The following is a 21,448-nucleotide window of genomic DNA, read 5'->3' on the forward strand; positions in this document are numbered from 1 at the left end:
TGCAAAAAAATATTCAAATAGCATTTGACGTTAAGTTTTATGGGATGCCAATGTGGACATCAAGCTTCATACATGCCTCTAAATTCGTGCAGGACTAGACTATTCATTTTGATCAATTTTCTCATATAATTTTTGTCATTTCTTGTTGACGTGGTAATTAAACATATCGATTGGAGATGCTTGTTCAGTTCATTTTTACACATGATTTTTCATGTTATTCACCCACTATTTTGAGTTAGTTCTTGACATTTTATAGCTTTTTACTTTCTTTTTGTGTTTTCTTAGATTTTACCTTGGTTGGAATGAAAATGAGCTAAAAGTGCATTATTGGTTATAAATTCTGTTTTTGTTCATTTTCGTAGGTCAACTTCTTGGCCTGGGATCAACATGCTCTGGTGCTCGGATGAGGTCATGATCTTCATGAGACTTGTTCCAATGGATGTTAACTACAACATATCCAAATTTGAGCTCCATTGGACAAGTATTGCCTATCCATCCAATCCAACATGTTACCACAGCTCTGAAAATCCGAACTTGGCCAGCTTTTACCTCCTTTGTGTTATTTTGATTTTCTTGTTACCATAACTCTTGGTAACAAGAAGTTACCTTAGCTTTGAGATAATTTCTGAAGCAATTGGCATCTTTGTGAGGACAAAGCTTCATGATGGCAAGGGGACAATGGGCTAAGGCTTTATCAAAGGTGGTAGTTTTATATTAAAAGGTAAAAGCTGGAAAGGAGGAGAGAGGGAGAAGAAGTCAAAGGGCAATCTGATTTGGGGGAGCTTTGCAACGGGAGAGAGAGGCTATTCCATCATTCTACACATTGAGAGCAGATTTTGGAGAGCTTGGAGCTAAGAGAAAGCCAAGGTGCAGCCAAGAAAAGTGGAGAAGAAGACTTCCACCATTGATGATCTTGAAGCTTTCATCATTTTCTGAAAATCTGTAAACTCTTTCTAATTTTATTTTGAGTTTGTATTTGGAATAAGTATGAGCAACTAAACTCCATAGCTAGGGCTTAGGTTGAAGCCCTAAACATGATTACCTTATTGTTTTGATGCTTGAGTGTATGAATTTCTAAATATTGTTGATGAATTCCAATTCACCAAATTAATCTATCCTTGATGTGTGTTTTTCCTTGGTTGGCCATCTTTGAAAGCATGCCTCTTGAGATTGTTGGGATTATGTGTATCTTCATGTTTTCCTAAGCAATAGATGGATGGAGTAAGAACCATCCATGTGAATTAGTTTCTTGAATACCTAATGTAAACACCATGCTATTAGGATTCTTGTGATGTTCATATTCTCTTTGAACTTAATGGGTTTTCCTTGTAATCGAATCGAAGTACGAACCATACCTAGGTTCGGTTATGAGGAGAGCACAAGTATTGTAGCACGAACCATGCACTTTACGTATATTAGAGAGAATCAATGCGTCTTGAGCCACGACCCATGGTCTTGATTGCGAACATCTTCATCAACACGTTTAGAGAGTTCATCACTTGAGTATTCATGAACTTTGGTAGAATTGTTTAGGGTGGATTCCGAAACCCTAGTGTGTGTTACATTTTAATTTCACATCTTGATAATTCATCTATGCCATTCTTGTTAAATTTAGAGTTCATTTACATTCATGCAATAGAAATAGGTCACTTGAAACAAATCAAACCCCCCCCCAAAATGTGTGTGTGAGTTGCGTGTTTGATACGTGGTGTGTCTTTGATACTGAATTTTATTTGTTTCCGTAATTGTTTTGGACTTTTGGTCTGCGTTGTGTTATTGCATTTTCTGTTCTGAATCCAACCGTATAAAGAACGTGAATTTTCGACGTACGGTTGGAAAGTTATAGGCAAAACACTGGACAGAGGTCGAAACTGAAAAACAGAGAAACGAATCTGCCCAAAAACGACCGGTCGTTACTGTTCACGACCGGTCGCTCATCACACGTTTATTGAAATTTCGACTCTGCCGAAAAACGACCGGTCGTCACTGTTCACGCGACCGGTCGTCACTGTTCACTGTTCACGGCACTGTTCATGTCACTGTTCACTGTTCACGGCACTGTTCACAGGTGATAAAATGGCGATAGAAAATGCTGTTTGTGTTTTTCTTTAGTTTTCTTGTGTTGTTTCATTTCTTTTGCACTTCTTTACTTATTTTTAGTTTCCATTTTGCATTTGCGTATTTGTGGTGTGTCAATTAAGTGTTCTTTACGTACTCAAATTAGAACTTATAGGGAGCCGACAAGTTCTTCGTGGGATCGACCCCGTACTTACATAATCTATACCTCATTAGATTCGTGCACTTGCGGGTATTTTTAATTGGTTGTTTGCACATTAATTTGTGTCCTTTTAGGAATGCAACAATTTTTGGCGCCGTTGCCGGGGAACTGGCACGGTTGCTTATCTGTTTTGTTTGAGTATGTTTAGAGTACTTAGTTTTATTTTTGTTTATTGATTGTTGTTTCATTTTATCTTGATTTGTTTTTGTTTCTTTTTCTTACAGGAACATTCGAGGAGTCATCTCCACCATCTCCAATGGCAGCCGCAACTGAAATTGTGGAACTTACTATGCAAGAATACTCCAATAAATTTGGGATGGAGGAAGCAAATGCATTTGGCTCATTTCAGAATGAGTTGACTATGAATGAATATTTCCAACAAACATACAATCCGGAGTGGAGAAATCATTCAAACTTCTGGTGGACCGACAATCCAAATTTTCAACAAGGGCCATATCAACCATATCAAGGCCAACATAATACTTGTCCACCTCATGATCAACCTCGACATTACACTCCACCACAATCTTACCAACAACCTCAAGGACCGACTTTGGAAGAAATTGTTGCTTCAATGGTTAGAAACACAGATAATTTCATCATGCAGAGGAATGACACCCACATGCAGAGGAATGATACCCACATGCAGAAAATGAATAAGGCCATTGCCAATCTAGAAAATCAAGTGGGGCAAATTGCTATAGCTTTGAGTCAAAGGGAAGTTGGGATGATGCCTAACCAAACAGTGATACCAACCGGGCATGAGCATGTTCAAGCAGTTACCTTGAGAACTGGTAAGGTAATTGGTGAAATTGATGGTTCTAAAAATTTGATTCACAATGTTGATGACATGCAGGTTGAACAAGTGACTGAGCCTAAAGAAAAGGATGAAAGCAACAAAGAGAAAGATAAACAAGCAGCTTCTTCATCCGAATGGATCCCAAAGCATGAACTTGCAAGAAGGGCAAGAAAGGAGAAGGTAAGTCGTGAACCTACTGATGAAGAAATCTTACGTGCTCCTTTTCCTCACAGGCTTATGAGTTCCAAAAAAATTCAACATACCAAGGACATATTGGAAACTTGTAGGAAAGTGCAAGTCAACATTCCTCTATTGGAGGATCTTTGTACCAACAAGAGGAACTTCAAAAATGATGAAACGGTTGCACTAACGGAAGAGGTTTCTGTTGTTTTACAAAGGAAGCTTCCTCCCAAGTTGGAAGATCCAGGAAGTTTCACAATTCCATGTGTAATTGATGATAAATTGTTTGAGAAATCTTTAATTGATTTAGGTGCTTCAATTAATCTAATGCCTTATTCTGTTTTTGAAGTACTAGAGGAAGACAAGCTGAACATCCATGTTCCAAGTACCAACCATATGTTCAATGTCATTCCTTCTACTCAAATGACAAGGCCACCCAATCCTAAATATGTGCCTCATCCATCTAATCAACATATTGAAGAGCGCTTAAAATTGCTTTTGAAATCTACTCATGCGCATAAAAAGAAAAGAATACGAAATGGGTTGATTAGATGGCAAAGAGATTTGAAGAAACTTCATGTTCGGCACAAGGAGGCGATTGAGCCAAAACCCCCTAAGTGACCATGGTATGTTGGAAGTCCGGCAAAAGACTTTAAACTTAGCGCTTCTTGGGAGGCAACCCAAGGTGAATAGAAGAAGTTTGTTGTCGTCCTAATCGCTTCAAAGTGGAGTTTCTCTAGACTCAAACTTTCTTTTATTTTATTTTTATTTTATTTTATTTTTGAGTTAGGGTTACATTTTTCCAACCAAGGTAATTTCGAATTTCTTGTTGTTTCTCTTTGTTTTTCTTACTCTTTCTTTCTTTTATTTGTTTGTGTTTCTATTTTGTTAGTAAGTTTGGGAAGTAGATTGCTTCATGATTGCACACTCTGAACTTTGGCTCAAATGCTTATTCCATTTCATAACATGTGATTACATTTATAAACTTGAAAATGCATACATAAAATTCCTAATCACACGTTCATTGTTGCATTCTGCGCCACCTGAGGCTTCTGCTAATTGCCTCTGTCTGTTCTTGCTTGTAGAATCTGCAGCAGCTCTACATGATCTTCGTTCCTTTTCTGCAGCATCTCTACATGCTGGTTGGCGCTGTAGAGCCGCTTCTGCAGGTTCGCCACCAGAGCTTTCAGGGCTGCCACCTCCTCAGCCAGTGCTCTGCACTCTTGTGTTCTCGCCGTTAGGCGCATACCCAAATTAGTGGCCGAGACCGCGTTGAGCACGGTCAAGTTGTGGGACTCGTCCACTGCCATCCTGTCTGACCGTTGTGCCACATGCAGATGATCTGCAGCTGTAAGTCTGCTGACAGACATGCCTTCCGGCAATACTGCCCTGCATGGCACCACCTCAGAGAAATTTGAGGCCGAACCATGATGGTATGAGGAGTTTGGGAAGATAGGGGTTGGAGGAGCCCTTATCTGGGAATTTGGTGGTGCTAGTGACAGCTCAAGGTTGAGATCATCAAGGTGAGTGCATGAGGATGCCATTGTTTTGTTTTTGGATGTTTTTGATGGTTTTCCTTGAGTTTGCAGAAAGAAATGCAGGGTACTCTTCCGCTTGCAGAGGCATGGTTTAAATAGACGTCTGCTGATGAGAGATTTGTGGTCCAGCTGTTTGCCATTTTCTCTCGATACCTACGCTTCACGAGGATTTTGCGGTCGCATGCATTTAGAAGGGAGCATTTCTACTTTCACTTTAATTTTCTTTTACCTCCGTGTTTTCTGGTGTTTTATGTTTTTTTTGGTGCTTTGTGTTTTGTTTTGTTTTATTTTAATTTTGGGAAGTGTGTTTTCCCTTTCGGCTGTCGTCTTTGTTTTGTTTGGGAAGTGTGCTTCTTTTTCTTTTGCAACTTCATTTCTTTTATTTCTGAAAAAAAAATATATATATAAAAAAAAAAAACATTTACACGGAAAGGGCAACACAAACAGGCACACCAATAATACATTAGAAATTATTCTTTCACAGTGCTCGGTATCTCGGCCATTGGACCTTTGAGCTTAGCCCTATGGCTATCCTCTTCCGGGGCTTCACGCACAGCCTCTTGGGGCTCATCACTCGAGCTCCCAAAGATCGCACTCTTAGCTTGAGCGTACCTACTCTCGCGATCTGTTTTCTTGCGTTTTCCCGGTCGGTCTATGTCCTCCAGCTGCTTTCTCATGTCATGGGCGTAAACACTTACCATCTTTGAGAGATTTTTGTTCTCTTCCCGCAACGCCTCCAGCTGGTGTCGATTCACCTCTAGTATCCTTGCCCTTTCAGTTTTTAAACTTTTAATAATACTCTGGCACTCTTCCACCATACTTCGCTCCGCCGCCAACTGACCTCTTAGCACCTCCACCTCATGGGACTTCGCAAGTAGGCGATGACCCACACTTGCGACTGTTGCGGTGCTTTGCATGCTTAGTGCCAGAGCATCGCTCACGACCCTGTTGTCATCCCTTGCTCCCAGAACCCGTATATCCTTGGGAGTCACTAGATTTCTAGCAACTCCAAGGGCAACATCGTTGTCCAACAGTATCGAGTCGTTCACTGTCACGTGCCCACGTGCGGAGGCAAAGTAGGGCATCCACACTGGTGCCACTGCTTGGCCCCGAGTCTGAGTCGGTGGAGCTAGGTTGAGATCCAACGAGAATGGGTAGGAAGACGCCATTTCAACTCTTACTTTCTTTTGTCTTTCTTTTCTCTTTTGTGTGTTTATGAGTTTGTGTGTTCTTCCCCAACTCTTTCTCTTCTTCTTTTATAGAGTTAGTTTTTACGTAACCCTAGCCACTGCGCTTCTGCGTTTTGCGCGGCCCTTACGGCCTATCCCCTTAGGTCACCTCACCTGGTCCCCAACCCCTTTAATTACAGTTCCGCCTTTCAGCGCTTTTGAGAAACGAAAGTCGTCACACCTTCCTATGAAGCCAATAATTCTGGCTTGGGACCGTGAGAGAGACCTCTGCTTGTCGACACGTCTCTCACTTTGTATCCCGTGACTCACAGGTGCCGAGACTTTAGGGCCCACTTTTTCTATTTTACTGAGTCCTCGCTCTTTGTGCTTCTGACTTGGTTTCTTTGTTTTATTTACTTTCTTCGCTTTTGGGCTTTCGTTTGGGTTGGGCTTTCATTTGGTTTGTGCGTTTCTTTGGGTTGGATTTCTGCATGTGTAAGACTGTTGTTAGGGCTTACTGTTTTATTTGTTTCTGTTTGGATTCGTTTTTGTTTTTGTTTTTGCGAACGTGTTGTAGTTGTTTTTCATGTTTGTTCTTGTTTTTAATTTCTTTATCCCTTTATTTCTTGTTATAACATTGTTGATGCCTAAGTTCTTTAACATTGAGGACAATGTTTGTTTCTAAGTTTGGGAAGGGATAGCAAGTCTTTTTCGTTTCACTTAAACTCTTGCTTTCTTTTATTTTGTTTTCTTTTCTGTTTTGAGTCTTTTTGTTTTCAAGTCACTTTCCGGACATATATGATGAGATTGTGATGAATGTTTCAATGACTTGATTGAAAATGCTTTAAAAATAAAATAAAAAATTGTTATTCACTAAATGGCATCGCTCTAGCATGATATGTTTGAAACCCTCCACGCACTTGCCATTTGTTTCATAATTCTCTAGTTGAGGGACTTGCATGATCCAAAGAATTGTATCAAGCATGAATTAGACTTGTATAACCATATAATGTGAGCTTTGAGCCTTGTGCTTCAATTCATGAGTGTTATACACATATTCTTATTTTCTTGTCATCCGAGTTGTTGTTTGATCTCATTATTCATTGACTTGGTTGAACACTTAAAAGACATCCATTCTTGTGCAATTTGATTACATGACATTTGAGAAATGATATTAAGGCCCTCTTTGGACCGTTTGTGCCTTTCAAGCTAACCCTATGCATGCTTAAGCATGATTTTCCATTGTTAACCACCTTGAGCCTATTGTATGCCTTTTCTTTCAAGTAACCAGTTATTACTTCTAGCCTTAGCCTGAAAAACAAGAATTTACCTTTCTAAGGAACTCGTGAGCTTTAATTTAGATGTGTTTTTCATGCTAAGTTTGGGAAGGGTTATTACTTTCAAATTAATCTAAAAAAAAAAGAAAAAAAAAGAGTACTTCACTCAAAGGGTGAAAGAAAAGAGAAAAGTCGTGGTTAAGTGGCAATGGTTTCAAATTCAATTCCATTTTTCTTGGTTGTTCAAATGGAAGGAAGGAGTGTGAATCGTAATTAGTGGAGGTATAAGGCTTTGTGGTCTATTTGATCACCAAAAAAAAAATGAGTGAAAATCTCAAGCGTGATGTTTCAAAGTCTTTTAGTCAACGATTATATGCTCTTACATTGTGAGTTCCTTGGACTTTGTTGTATCCATTCCCTTCATTTCTCCCTTACCTTACACCCTTAGCCCCATTACAACCTATAATAAAGACCTAAATTGATCCTAAATGTCATGTGGTTGATTTGCACACATTTTTCAGCTTTTGAGTGTTTAGCATCCTTCTTGAGATCATATTCATGCATGTTTTTCAGCTTGCTAATTTTGAGTTAAGTCCCTTATGGTTTAACTCTATTCTCATGTCTATTATTGAGTGTTGCATTGTAACCCTCTGCCGAGTGATTCATTTGTGAGAGGACAACTTTGGTGAGATTTGAAGTTACATTTGTGCTTGGTATGATTTTTTGAAGTTGTGTGAAAACTGAAATTGGAGAATGAGTTTCATTTGGCCATCACACTACTACACTTGAGCATGTTGTGTTCTGAACTTTGCCGCCTTGTGACTAATGTCTAAACTAAGTTTTTCTTGTGAAACTTTTGAGTCGTTTGCATGAGTCGCTCTCTCTTTGGAAAGTGTTCGGAAAGTTTGTTTCGAGTCTTGTTTTAGTTTCTGTTTTGCTCGAGGACTAGCAAAAGATAAGTTTGGGAAGTTTGTTCAGTTCATTTTTACACATGATTTTTCATGTTATTCACCCACTATTTTGAGTTAGTTCTTGACATTTTATAGCTTTTTACTTCCTTTTTGTGTTTTCTTAGATTTTACCTTGGTTGGAATGAAAATGAGCTAAAAGTGCATTATTGGTTATAAATTCTGTTTTTGTTCATTTTCGTAGGTCAACTTCTTGGCCTGGGATCAACATGCTCTGGTGCTCGGATGAGGTCATGATCTTCATGAGACTTGTTCCAATGGATGTTAACTACAACATATCCAAATTTGAGCTCCATTGGACAAGTATTGCCTATCCATCCAATCCAACATGTTACCACAGCTCTGAAAATCCGAACTTGGCCAGCTTTTACCTCCTTTGTGTTATTTTGATTTTCTTGTTACCATAACTCTTGGTAACAAGAAGTTACCTTAGCTTTGAGATAATTTCTGAAGCAATTGGCATCTTTGTGAGGACAAAGCTTCATGATGGCAAGGGGACAATGGGCTAAGGCTTTATCAAAGGTGGTAGTTTTATATTAAAAGGTAAAAGCTGGAAAGGAGGAGAGAGGGAGAAGAAGTCAAAGGGCAATCTGATTTGGGGGAGCTTTGCAACGGGAGAGAGAGGCTATTCCATCATTCTACACATTGAGAGCAGATTTTGGAGAGCTTGGAGCTAAGAGAAAGCCAAGGTGCAGCCAAGAAAAGTGGAGAAGAAGACTTCCACCATTGATGATCTTGAAGCTTTCATCATTTTCTGAAAATCTGTAAACTCTTTCTAATTTTATTTTGAGTTTGTATTTGGAATAAGTATGAGCAACTAAACTCCATAGCTAGGGCTTAGGTTGAAGCCCTAAACATGATTACCTTATTGTTTTGATGCTTGAGTGTATGAATTTCTAAATATTGTTGATGAATTCCAATTCACCAAATTAATCTATCCTTGATGTGTGTTTTTCCTTGGTTGGCCATCTTTGAAAGCATGCCTCTTGAGATTGTTGGGATTATGTGTATCTTCATGTTTTCCTAAGCAATAGATGGATGGAGTAAGAACCATCCATGTGAATTAGTTTCTTGAATACCTAATGTAAACACCATGCTATTAGGATTCTTGTGATGTTCATATTCTCTTTGAACTTAATGGGTTTTCCTTGTAATCGAATCGAAGTACGAACCATACCTAGGTTCGGTTATGAGGAGAGCACAAGTATTGTAGCACGAACCATGCACTTTACGTATATTAGAGAGAATCAATGCGTCTTGAGCCACGACCCATGGTCTTGATTGCGAACATCTTCATCAACACGTTTAGAGAGTTCATCACTTGAGTATTCATGAACTTTGGTAGAATTGTTTAGGGTGGATTCCGAAACCCTAGTGTGTGTTACATTTTAATTTCACATCTTGATAATTCATCTATGCCATTCTTGTTAAATTTAGAGTTCATTTACATTCATGCAATAGAAATAGGTCACTTGAAACAAATCAAACCCCCCCCCAAAATGTGTGTGTGAGTTGCGTGTTTGATACGTGTTGTGTCTTTGATACTGAATTTTATTTGTTTCCGTAATTGTTTTGGACTTTTGGTCTGCGTTGTGTTATTGCATTTTCTGTTCTGAATCCAACCGTATAAAGAACGTGAATTTTCGACGTACGGTTGGAAAGTTATAGGCAAAACACTGGACAGAGGTCGAAACTGAAAAACAGAGAAACGAATCTGCCCAAAAACGACCGGTCGTTACTGTTCACGACCGGTCGCTCATCACACGTTTATTGAAATTTCGACTCCGCCGAAAAACGACCGGTCGTCACTGTTCACTGTTCACGGCACTGTTCATGTCACTGTTCACTGTTCACGGCACTGTTCACAGGTGATAAAATGGCGATAGAAAATGCTGTTTGTGTTTTTCTTTAGTTTTCTTGTGTTGTTTCATTTCTTTTGCACTTCTTTACTTATTTTTAGTTTCCATTTTGCATTTGCGTATTTGTGGTGTGTCAATTAAGTGTTCTTTACGTACTCAAATTAGAACTTATAGGGAGCCGACAAGTTCTTCGTGGGATCGACCCCGTACTTACATAATCTATACCTCATTAGATTCGTGCACTTGCGGGTATTTTTAATTGGTTGTTTGCACATTAATTTGTGTCCTTTTAGGAATGCAACAATGCTCTATCTAATCGTGTGAACGTGTCAACGAAGATGATAACTAAATTACATTACATGTGGCACATTGGTAGTGTGTATGTGATGGATTGAAGGAATGGCGACCGGGATTTGTTCGAATGCGGCCGGATTTGAGCTTGCGAGACGTGGCCGGAATTGGGGTTGAAGAGTTGCAACAGAGATTTGGATGGACAGAGTTTGGCGGCTGAGATTTGGAGCCCAATTTTGAAGGAGCTTGGCGGTCGAAAGCATGGTTTGAAGGAGTTTCACGACTGAGATTTGGAGCTACTGGAATATTGCAGTCGGCAGCTATTGGGATATTGCGACTAGAGGTCTTTGAATTGTTGCAGATTTGGGGCTAAAGGTTTTGGGTTTAAAACTGATTATATATATATATATATATATTTGAAATTTAATATATATTATATGGGTGGCAATATAAGAGAAATCGAAGGCCCAAGTTTAAACAACCAATTCGAGCCCAGATTTCCGGAGGATTATGTGCACATGACGGAAGCCTCACAAGAAAAGAAATCAAAGAGTTTTATAATAATTCCGAAGGTTCCAAAGCAAGGAAGAATCAAGCATGTCAGAATATTTCAATCAATGCAATCCCACGGATTTAGGGGAGCTTCGAAAGGAAAGATTTGTTAAAAAAGAGTTGACATTTGGCCATTCAATGGCTAGCCAATGGGCTAATGAATGCCTTATATAGACCTCACCAAATCAAGACAAAGGACAGAGAACATTAGTTTTATTTCAAAAATTGGTCGAAGATTTGTTCGGCTTTAGAAATATCAAACGTGTAGGACTTCATTACAACCGCCTTTTGGAAGGTTCTACTAAACTTAGAAACTTGGGCCGTTGTCGACCTTTGATCCTTAGAGGCTTTAGACAAAGCCTTGCACACATATGGCCCTTTGGCCACAATCTCAGCCAAGTTTACCCTGACCGACTCTTCTTCCTCTTCTAAGAAAACTTCATCATCCTTTTCTTCTGAGTCTATGTCTTCAATGTCCACCGCGTGGACCGACGTAGTTCTAGGCTCGGAAAGTTTGGTCGAAGTGCCGTGTGCCCCTTTTGTTGCTCCTCCTTTAGAAGGGATTCGTATCAGTCCACTCGAAGTAGGAGATAATAAATGTCACGAAACTCAATTCCTTCGAATTTCTTTCGGAAGTTAAGCAATAATCCTCCTTGGGACAATTTTGCAAACTCATGCTCCGGCATATTGACTGTGCACCTAGCCCTTGCTTCTCTAAATCGCCCCAAGTATTCTTGAACTGATTCATTTGGCTTCTGGCTTATCTTCGCCAAGTCGGCCATCGAGACTTCTGGCTTTGGCCAATAGAATTGTTCATGGAACATTTGCTCCATGACTTGCCAATTTGGGACGGAGTTTTGTGGAAGCTTGACATACCACAAGAAAGCTACCCCCGTGAGGGTACTCGGAAATAGCCTTAGTTTCAAGGCCTCGTGATGCCCAATCTTCGTACATTGAGCCGTGAATTAGCCAATATGTTCCACGGTCGATTGGAGCCCATCTCCAGAAAATAATGCAAAATCTGAAACCTTAAAACCCCTCAGAAATTCCTCTTGATCAAAGTGCTCTGGATATGGCATTCAGTAGACTGGCCTACCAATCCTCCTAGCATGGGGCACCATATCTTGAATCATTTGTTCGACCGCACCTCAATCGATTACTTGGTTTCCTAGCAACGGATTATTTGCATTTCCGCCAAAATTATTCCATCCACCGACTCCGACGAATTGGTTGATATGAGGCCTAGCAAAATTGGCTTTGGCCTCTTGGTGAGCTTGTAGGCGGAATTAATTATATGGCAGGAACACTTGGAATTGGTTGGCCTCCGCATATGGGTTGTTGCCTATCGGTGGAACATGAACCGCTAGGGCTGGGTTGCCCCTAGCTGGTGGATTAGGGTGGGGCAGATTCACTCCAAAGACATTTGGTTGGGCCTCCACCTGAGGCCCTGCCGCTTGCACTCCATTAGGCACCATTAAATGGCCAAATGTCAACTCTTTTTTTAAAAAATCTTTCTCGAAGCTCCCCTAAATCCGTGAGATTGCATTGATTGAAATATTCTGACATGCTTGATTCTTCCTTGCTTAGGAACTTTCGTTATTATTATCAAACTCCTTGATTTCTTTCCTTGTGAGGCCTCCGTCATGTGCACATAATCCTCCGAAAATCAGGGCTTGAATCAGTGGCTTAAACTTGGGCCTTTGATTTCTCTTATATTGCCACTCATATAATATATATTAAATTTCAAATATATATAAGCATAAAATAGGATATGAAGGGCTTAAACAAAAACCCTCCAGCCACACACTTGCAAAAGTTTCAAAGCTCCAATTGCATTTATGTACCTATATATATATATATATATATATATATATATATATATATATATATATATATATCAGTTATTCTCTTATCCGGATGTCCGCACGTTATTATCGTGCGGATCCTATTGTAAACAGGCAGAAAAACAGAGAGGGGTAGTACAAAATACACGGCGTCCACACGATGTCCGCATAAGAGAATATATATATTCTCAGTTTTAAACCCAAAACCTTTAGCCCCAAATCTGCAACAATTCAAAGACCTCCAGCCACAATATCCCAGTTGCTCCTAACCGCAATATTCCAGTAACTCCTTCAAATCGTGCTTTCGACCGCCAAGCTCCTTCAAAATCAGGCTCCAAATCTCGGCCGCCAAACTCTGTCCATCCAAATCCCGATCACAACTCTTCAACCCCAATTCCAGCCACGTCTCGCAAACTCAAATCCGATCGCAGCTCCAAGACTTCAAATCTGACCGCATTCGAACAAATCTGACCGCCATTCCTTCAATCCATTTGTGCCCAGTCGCAATTCTTTGCCCAGCTCTCCTAGCTCCATCTGGCTACAAACTTGTGTAGCCTGAATTGCTACGACCTCCAAGCTTCAAGGTCCCGGCTACACCTCGCAAGCCCCTGCTCCAACGGGCCGCACCTCCAACCCAGCTCCTCCGACTACCCAACTGCATCCGGTTTTGCCTTGCAGAAAAATCCGGCCGCACCTTCAGCTCCTAGCCCGGTTGCATATTCTTCTCCTGCCTGGCCAATTTTCGTACTTTTAGAAGTTGCTTGAGTTTGGTGGATTTCTACCATCCCCAAACAGTATGTGAGAAACATCTTCCCCTTGTAATTTAGGCTATCAGTTATATTTATAAATAAAATCTATGTATAATTATATACATTTTTTTTTTGTTAATTTTTATTCTTTTTCCATTATTTTATCATTAAATTGTACCAAATGGGAAGAACTTATTGTGAAACTAGGTCAATTTATTGCCATAATTTTTTATTTATTTAATTTTTACATAAGTAATATTGGGGGAGAGGGGAGCTCGACGTCATACAATTATTTTTTAGCTCATCAGTAAAGTAAAGAACCAAGCAAAACATAGCTCGAACTCAAAAAATGTGACCTAGGGAACTTCTATGACTACAAGTTCTTCTTCAAGACTAAATGTGACAAATGGGAATACTTTCAAGATAAGAGCTTCTCGACAGACACTCAACTAAAAATCCAGTAGGCGTATCTAGAGGCTCTTCTTCGGAGTAAACTCTGGTGAAGAACACCTAGACTTGCCATTATAAAAATCTCAACAAACGATAGATTTACTTCTACTTGTAGACAAGTAGTAACCAAAGTTAACATGAATTAAGTTCCTAATTTGAGGCAATATCATGAGAGATAATGATTTATCTTGCGCTCCAATCTTCCCAAGAGTATTACTAGAAAAAGGGGCATTTTTTGATCCTCATTTCCCAGTACCCTAAAAAAAAGGAACCTTTCTTCTCCCCATCTGTTTTCGGTTAAGAAGATGTGAAAGCGCCTCTCTTTATATAAATATAAGAACAATGCGTTCCAAGGTGTGAAGTAGGGGAGAAGGGATTTCATAATTGGTTTGGGGTTTTGAATAAGACGACCTTTTCATTTTTTTTTCATTTTGAAAAAGTAATAAGAATGAGAAGTGTTAAGCTTTTTATTATCATGGCGTCAAGCTATTTTTCCGCATGACCTTCCCTACAGTATTGTCACAGCAATAGAGTTTAACCACCAAGTTCGGGATGGATTGGTGTGGTTCCTTTACGCCTAGGACACTAGAATATTGAACCATGAATGAAGAAAGGCATGAGAGAAAACCATAACCAAACATGAGAATGAACATCTTCCATTCACATCTCCTGGGATTAGATATAGGAGTTTCATTCCCAATAAGTTTATTGTGCAAACCAAACGTGCCCTTAGGATTTTATTTACTAATCTTGTCGAGTTTCGTACTTTTATAGGTCTCTAGGCCAATCCAATCATTAGTGCCCCAAATCCTTATAACTTCGACATTACTCTATCATATGACAGTTTAAGATGTTTCTTTAATGAGCTAACTCTCATGATATTATGATAGTGGACCAATATCATCATATCTCGATCATTGGGTTATCAGCCCAAAGACCGTAGTTTTTTTTTATAAGGAAAATATTCAATTACAAACAGAAATCTCGAGAGCACGCAGGCCCAAACAAATAAAAGTAAAAAGGAATGGAACAATTCAAAGGCAAACCATGCTCCCAAAGCTTAGAAAGAGAGAGCCCATAACTAACATTAGTCAGGGCATTAGTTGTGAAGTTGGCCTCACAAAAAACATGCTTCAAAGAGACCTCCTCACACAAGGAATATAACATTAAAATATCCTGAGTTAGCAACTTGATACTCCAATGGATGGAGATAGCTTGATTAATGCAGTCAATGACAATCTTAGAATCACCTTCGACCAACAGTTTGCACCAGCCATTATGCACCACATAAGCAAGACCATCCCGCAACGCTAAGCATTTAGCAACAGTGATAGTAACCTCACCAATTTTCTTTGCCCCAACAAGTAAAGCATGACCATCACTGTTTCAAATAATAAACCCAGTTGTAGCACTATTGTTGCGCGCAGATCCATCAAAATTAAATTTAACCCAACCAAGAGGAGGACAGTTCCATTTGATATCCACATGAACAGAAGACTTAGAAGGAGGATGGAAGTTGTGTCTCCAATAGTCCATACCCACCTGACCAGTTACAGTAAGAGCTCAGAGAGGATGATGGGGGATATTTTTGAAGACGAGGTGGTTTCTAGCTTTTTAGATTTGCCAACAAATTAGGAGAGCTTTAGATACGTTATTTGGGCCACCTGGATTGGTAGAGTTATTAAACGAGTTTAACCAATAAAGGTAATCAAAATTTTGGGTTTCAAAATCAGTGGGCAAGTTGGTACAATTCCAAATTGACTTCGCAAAAGGACAAGTAAAGAATTGGTGGTTAATGGTTTCATTGTGATTTTTACAAAGAGGGCATTCAGGGTCCACAGTTGGGATGACTTCTGACTTGCATTCTTTTCCGAGTCAGTAACCAAGAGAAAAGCTTCACCTTATGGGGCAAAATAAGCTTCCAAATTTTCTTCAAAAGCATAGCTTGAGGGTGAGAAGTTTCTTCCGGCAATTGAACATTGTAAGCACTTCTGATAGAAAATTTACCACTGGGATTAGGAACCCATATCAATTTATCTTCAAGGGGGGATAGGGGTAAGGGGATAGAGAGAATTTTATCTAAAACATCCGCATCAAGAACTACTGATAGTTTCTCTTTGTCCTATGCTTGATTCTAAATAACATCAAAGACTAAAATATTAGTATTAATGTTGCCTCTTTGAGTTAAAGGAATCAGATTAATTAATAGGAAAGGAAAAACCTAATGGGTTGTCCAGAAAGGAATAGACTGACCATTTCCCACAATCCACCTGATCCCTTTATTGAGGATGGATCTTGCATCCAAAATTTCTTGTCAAGCTGAGGAATGAGATTTTTTTTTTCTTAAGGGCCAAGAAATGATCCATTTTCAGATACTTTGTTGTTACAATTTCAGTCCACCAGTTAGAGCTATCAGTTAAACAAGTACAACCCAGTTTAGCTAAACCTGCAAGATTGAAATGGGAAGGAGAGCGTACACCAAGGCCTCCCATTTCCTTGGGAAGGCAAACATCCTTCCAAGAAACAGGAGAAACCTTACTTCCCCAAAAAAATCTCATACAGCTTGTTTTCCTTACCTTAATAACTTCTTTAGGATACTTGAAACAAGAAAGTATATGATTTGGAATATCATAAATACTTGCCTTGATAAGGGTGAATCTACCAGCCGTTGAAAGGGTTTGAGCTTTCCAACCAACAAATTTATCTTTAATTCTTTCAATCATAAGTTTAGCATTGAGGGATCCTTCCAAAAAATACAATATTGTTAATGACAAGATAGCGTCCTATAGTAGTTTTGTCTTGAATTTGTAAGAGATTGCTTAGATGAGTTTTGACACTTGTAGTCACATTATTTGAAAAAAAAACACACTAGATTTATGCAAGTTGACTTGTTGACTAGACACTTTAGAAAAGAAATCAAGTAGTTTTGTGATATTTTTAGCCGCCACAAAAGTGGCTCTTTCAAAAATTAGACAGTCATCAGTAAAGACAAGAGTTGAAATGCGAAAACCCCCAGGTAAATAAAATAAACCCACATTCGATTTAGTAGAAGTAGCAAGTAGGTTGAATTGCCTGATAAAAGGCTCCATGCACAAAATGAAAATATAAGAGGATAGAGGATCCCCTTGTCTAATTCCTCTCGAAGCAGTAAAATTTCCACAAGCATTGCCTTTAAGAAGAACAGAAAAAGAGGAACTAGTTATGCAATTCATGATTCAGTTACACCAATATGAGCAAAAGCCAAATTGTAACAAGCATGCTCTGATATAAGACCAGTCGAGAACATCATAAGCTTTTTGTAAATCTAATTTAATAGTCATGGCTCCTCTAGAGCCTTTTTTACGTTTGAAATCAATGAAAAGCTCATGAGCTATAAGAATGTTCTCAAAAATATATTTACTAGGGGCTAATGTGTTTTTTAAAATACATTTAGTAAGGAAAGGTCAGAGCCGATTGATAATAATCTTTGTGATGAGTTTATAGGTAACATTACAAAGGCTAATAGACCAAAACTGAGACTACTTAGGGTTGTCAACCTTAGGGATGAGGGCTATATTGGTGTGAATGATAGCAGACAACGGCGATTTATGAGAGAAAAAATCATTAACTAGATTTATCAACATGCTTAGTTTTATCCCAATACTGATGGAAAAACAAGGCATAAATACCATTAGGCCCATGGGCCCTAAAAGCACCAATGCTGGGCATAACAGCTTCAATTTCAGCTTCAGAAATATGAGCTAATAAACAAACATTCTCATTAGGAGTAATACAAAGATCGATAATCTTTAAAAAATCCTTCAGTAAACTTTAGGAGGGGGATGAGCAAAGGTAAACCTATGTTGGAAAGCTTAAAGAAAGGTTTGAGGAAGATTCTCACAATCTACCCAAAAACATTACTGTCTTTGATTTTGAGGATTCAGTTTCTTTTTCTCTTAATAAGAGCTTGAGTATGGAAATATTTAGTATTCTTATCACCTAACTGTAACCAGTTAGCCCTAGCCTTCTGAGCATAAAAAAATTTCTTCTTGTTCAAAAAGAAGCTTAAGTTCCCTATTTAGGGAAATATCTTTATTCAAGAGAAAAGAGTCAGTGGGACGCAGGGCTAGTTGTTCTTGAATTGTTTGCAATTCATCTTGAGCAGTCTTAAGATTATGAAAGAGGTTACCAAAGACCTCTATGTTCCACCCTTTCAAAAGATGTTGAAAGTTTTTACAGCAAGTACTAATTTTCTAGGCAGAGTTGCCACAATAAGTTTCATCCCAAGCCTTGTTTACAATTCGATGGAAATCAAGGTGAGATAGCCACATGGCCTCAAACTTAAAAGCTCCAGGTTTAGAGTAGGGGCTAATTGTAAGACCCGTGTCTTGGGGAAACAAGAACGGTGAGCAATCCCACATCGCTCGGGGAGGGAAAGGTGAAGTGCTTAAATGTGTGGGCACTTCTCTTCCTAGCACGAGGCCTTTTGGGAGCTCACTGGCTTTGGAGTCATGGGAACTCCGAAGTTAAGCGAGTTGGGAGCCAGAACAATCCCAGGATGGGTGACCCACTGGGAAGTTGCTCGTGAGCTCCCAGAAACAGAACCGTGAGGGCCAGAGAGGGGGGGGCCCAAAGCGGATAATATCGTGCTACGCCGGAGCCGATCCGGGATGTGTCAAAATGGTATCAGAGCTGGACCCCGACTGGAAGTGTGCCAGCGAGGACGCTGGGCCCCAAGAGGGGTGGATTGTAAGACCCGTGTCTTGGGGAAACAAGAACGGTGAGCAATCCCACATCGCTCGAGGAGGGAAAGGTGAAGTGCTTAAATGTGTGGGCACTTCTCTTCCTAGCACGAGGCCTTTTGGGAGCTCACTGGCTTCGGAGTCATGGGAACTCCGAAGTTAAGCGAGTTGAGAGCCAGAGCAATCCTAGGATGGGTGACCCACCGGGAAGTTACTCGTGAGCTCCCAGAAACAAAACCGTGAGGCCCAGAGAGGGGGGGCCCAAAGCGGACAATATCGTGCTACGGTGGAGCCGATCCGGGATGTGTCACTAATAGGGCAAGAGATGCAGATTAGGCCATGATTAGACCTAATGATAGGAAGGTTATGCAGTTCAAAATTAGGGTAAAGTCTTAACCAATTTGGGTTTGCTAAGGTACGATCTAATCTCTCATAAATAAGAGAATTGTCTTTGTGGCCATTGCACCAGGTAAAAGGGATTTCTTGAGCATTTAAAGAGAAAACTTCACAATCATTAATAAAGGTATTAAACTCAATTATGGCATTGGAGGTAGACTGTGTCTCTCCAATTTTTTCTTGTTAGGAACAAATGTTGAAATCTCCCATAAGCATCCAAGCCTCATAAATTCCAGGTTTAAAGATTGATAATTGAAGGCCATAAAAGTTTTTATTTTTCTGAGGCTTGGATCAAACTCTTATGAAGGCCATAGTTTGGAATGGACGAGGCCGTGGCAAACCAAGTTTTGTTAGCAAAAATATCATGTACTTGACAGTGAATATAATGCTCATGATAATTCAAAACACTAATATTATAGATAGAAGGATTCTACATCAAAATTGCCCGCCACATTGACCATTGGACGAGACACAAAAGGAACTATTAAAACCAAGCCTATTAACTAGGAAATATACCCTGATCCTAGAGGCTTTGGAATCCAAAATACAAAAAAAAATCTAAATTGAAATAAGAAACCATGACAAGCACTGCCTCGGCCATTCCAAACTACCATTTTCATGGATTGGATTCTGGTTCAATAGGGTCATAGAGTTCAAACACCCCTAAAATTTCCACACTTGGGTCAAACTCTTCATTTATCCCGTCAACTTTTCTAGAATTTTTTTGGAATAAGCTTAGATAAAGATTAACAACCTCAAACCAGAGCCATTGCATGTACATAATGTAAATCAATGGCACAAGAACCTCACCTATAAGCTCAAAGAGCCTCAAATCCTTGGTACATGTTCTTCCTTGTTCTGACCATCCTCAAGCTATAAGGCAATCCTTCTTTGAGAATAAGCCATGCCCACTATATTGAAAATAACATTAAGGCAGCAAGGAAAAAGACTTCCCTCCTCAGCTTTCGCTGGGCTTCTCTCGAAACTCAATACTATCGCAAGTTGCCTACATCTCCAAGGAGAATAATTCCCGCAAAAGCTCCACCAACTAATAAAGAAATCCCAAAGGCTTTGGTGTGAGTGCTGATGCACAAAAATGGTTCGACACTTTTGGGCCCAACTTAGTGATGTTTGGGCTTTCGATATGCTTTGGGCCTCGATGGAGCGGTCAATCTGCAAGATAAAACACTCAGTAAGACCTTTGGCACCGGTGTGATATTGGCCGAAGGCTCTCTGATGCTTAAATAAGTACGGAGTGAATAGTAATTTGGACAGAGTAATGGCTATGTTTGCCGAAAGTTCTAGTTACCTCTATTTTAGGACTTGCACCCCTTTTGTAAGTTTTGGGAGGTGCGCACAAGGGCGGAGCTATTCACAGGCCTGAGATGGCCTGGGCCCCCTTACCATCTTCTTACCTCTTGACTATATAAAGAGTATAGGCATAGATTGTACAAAAAAATCTCAAAATTTGAAGCTTGTGGCCCTCCCAAACATCAAACTCTACCTCCGCCACTGGGTGTGCTTGTTGTGTAGAATTTCGATGTGGGACTGTAGACATTTACTATAGGTGCTCCACGTGTCCAGCTGGTGTTTGAGGTCTGGTCTTGCTTTCGGCAACCTGGGGGTGCCGAATGCTATCTTACCGATTCCCCCCTTTAGTCCACGTGTCGTTTCCTAATTGGTCCATCAATTGTGGTGTAAACAGTGAGAACTGGAGAGATCTTGTCCGCCTGATCATGAATTGGTTGCTTCTGCTTCCACTTTTTCCTTCGTTTTTTCCAAATCCCTAGCTTCTCTAACCCTAAGCCTTAGCTCCCTTTTCTCTCTTCGACATCGTGTTGTGCTTCTGTCTGCCGCGCAAATCTCACGGCCTGGAGTTCCGGGCCGAGGGGATATGCGTTGACACGCGGTTTCCTGCTTTTGGGTGCGGTGCAATTGTGCGCGGGCGTGCCAGCACGGTCTACCGTGCATCGAAATGTTGATAAGTGTAGGATGGATAAGTGATGCGCCTGTTTGAACTCGTCTTCTAATCAAACGATTGTAGCTGAGAGAGGAACTAGTCTCGGCTGTTAGGTTCACGGCCTGAACTACAAGGCCGTTGAGTGATGGTGTTGGTGGTGGGTTTTGGGCGGTGCTCCAGCGCGTTGCTCATGGAGCGACGGTCGTATGATATATGGGGTGAGTGAACGAACAACAGGGATGGTGCTCCGGCGCCTTGAAAATCAAGGGTCGTATGATATATTGATGAATGAATTTTCCTTACAGTCTAACACTACTCCTAGGAAAGCAAGTAAAGATATTGAAAGTGCATTACAGGAAAAAATAAGTTGCTCCGTGGGAGGCTTTGGTTTGGTGTTTGAACCCTTTGAATGTAGCT

This window comes from Prunus avium, chromosome 3, assembly GCF_965620075.1.
Source record: "Prunus avium chromosome 3, drPruAviu1.hap1.1, whole genome shotgun sequence".
Lineage (NCBI taxonomy): Eukaryota > Viridiplantae > Streptophyta > Magnoliopsida > Rosales > Rosaceae > Prunus > Prunus avium.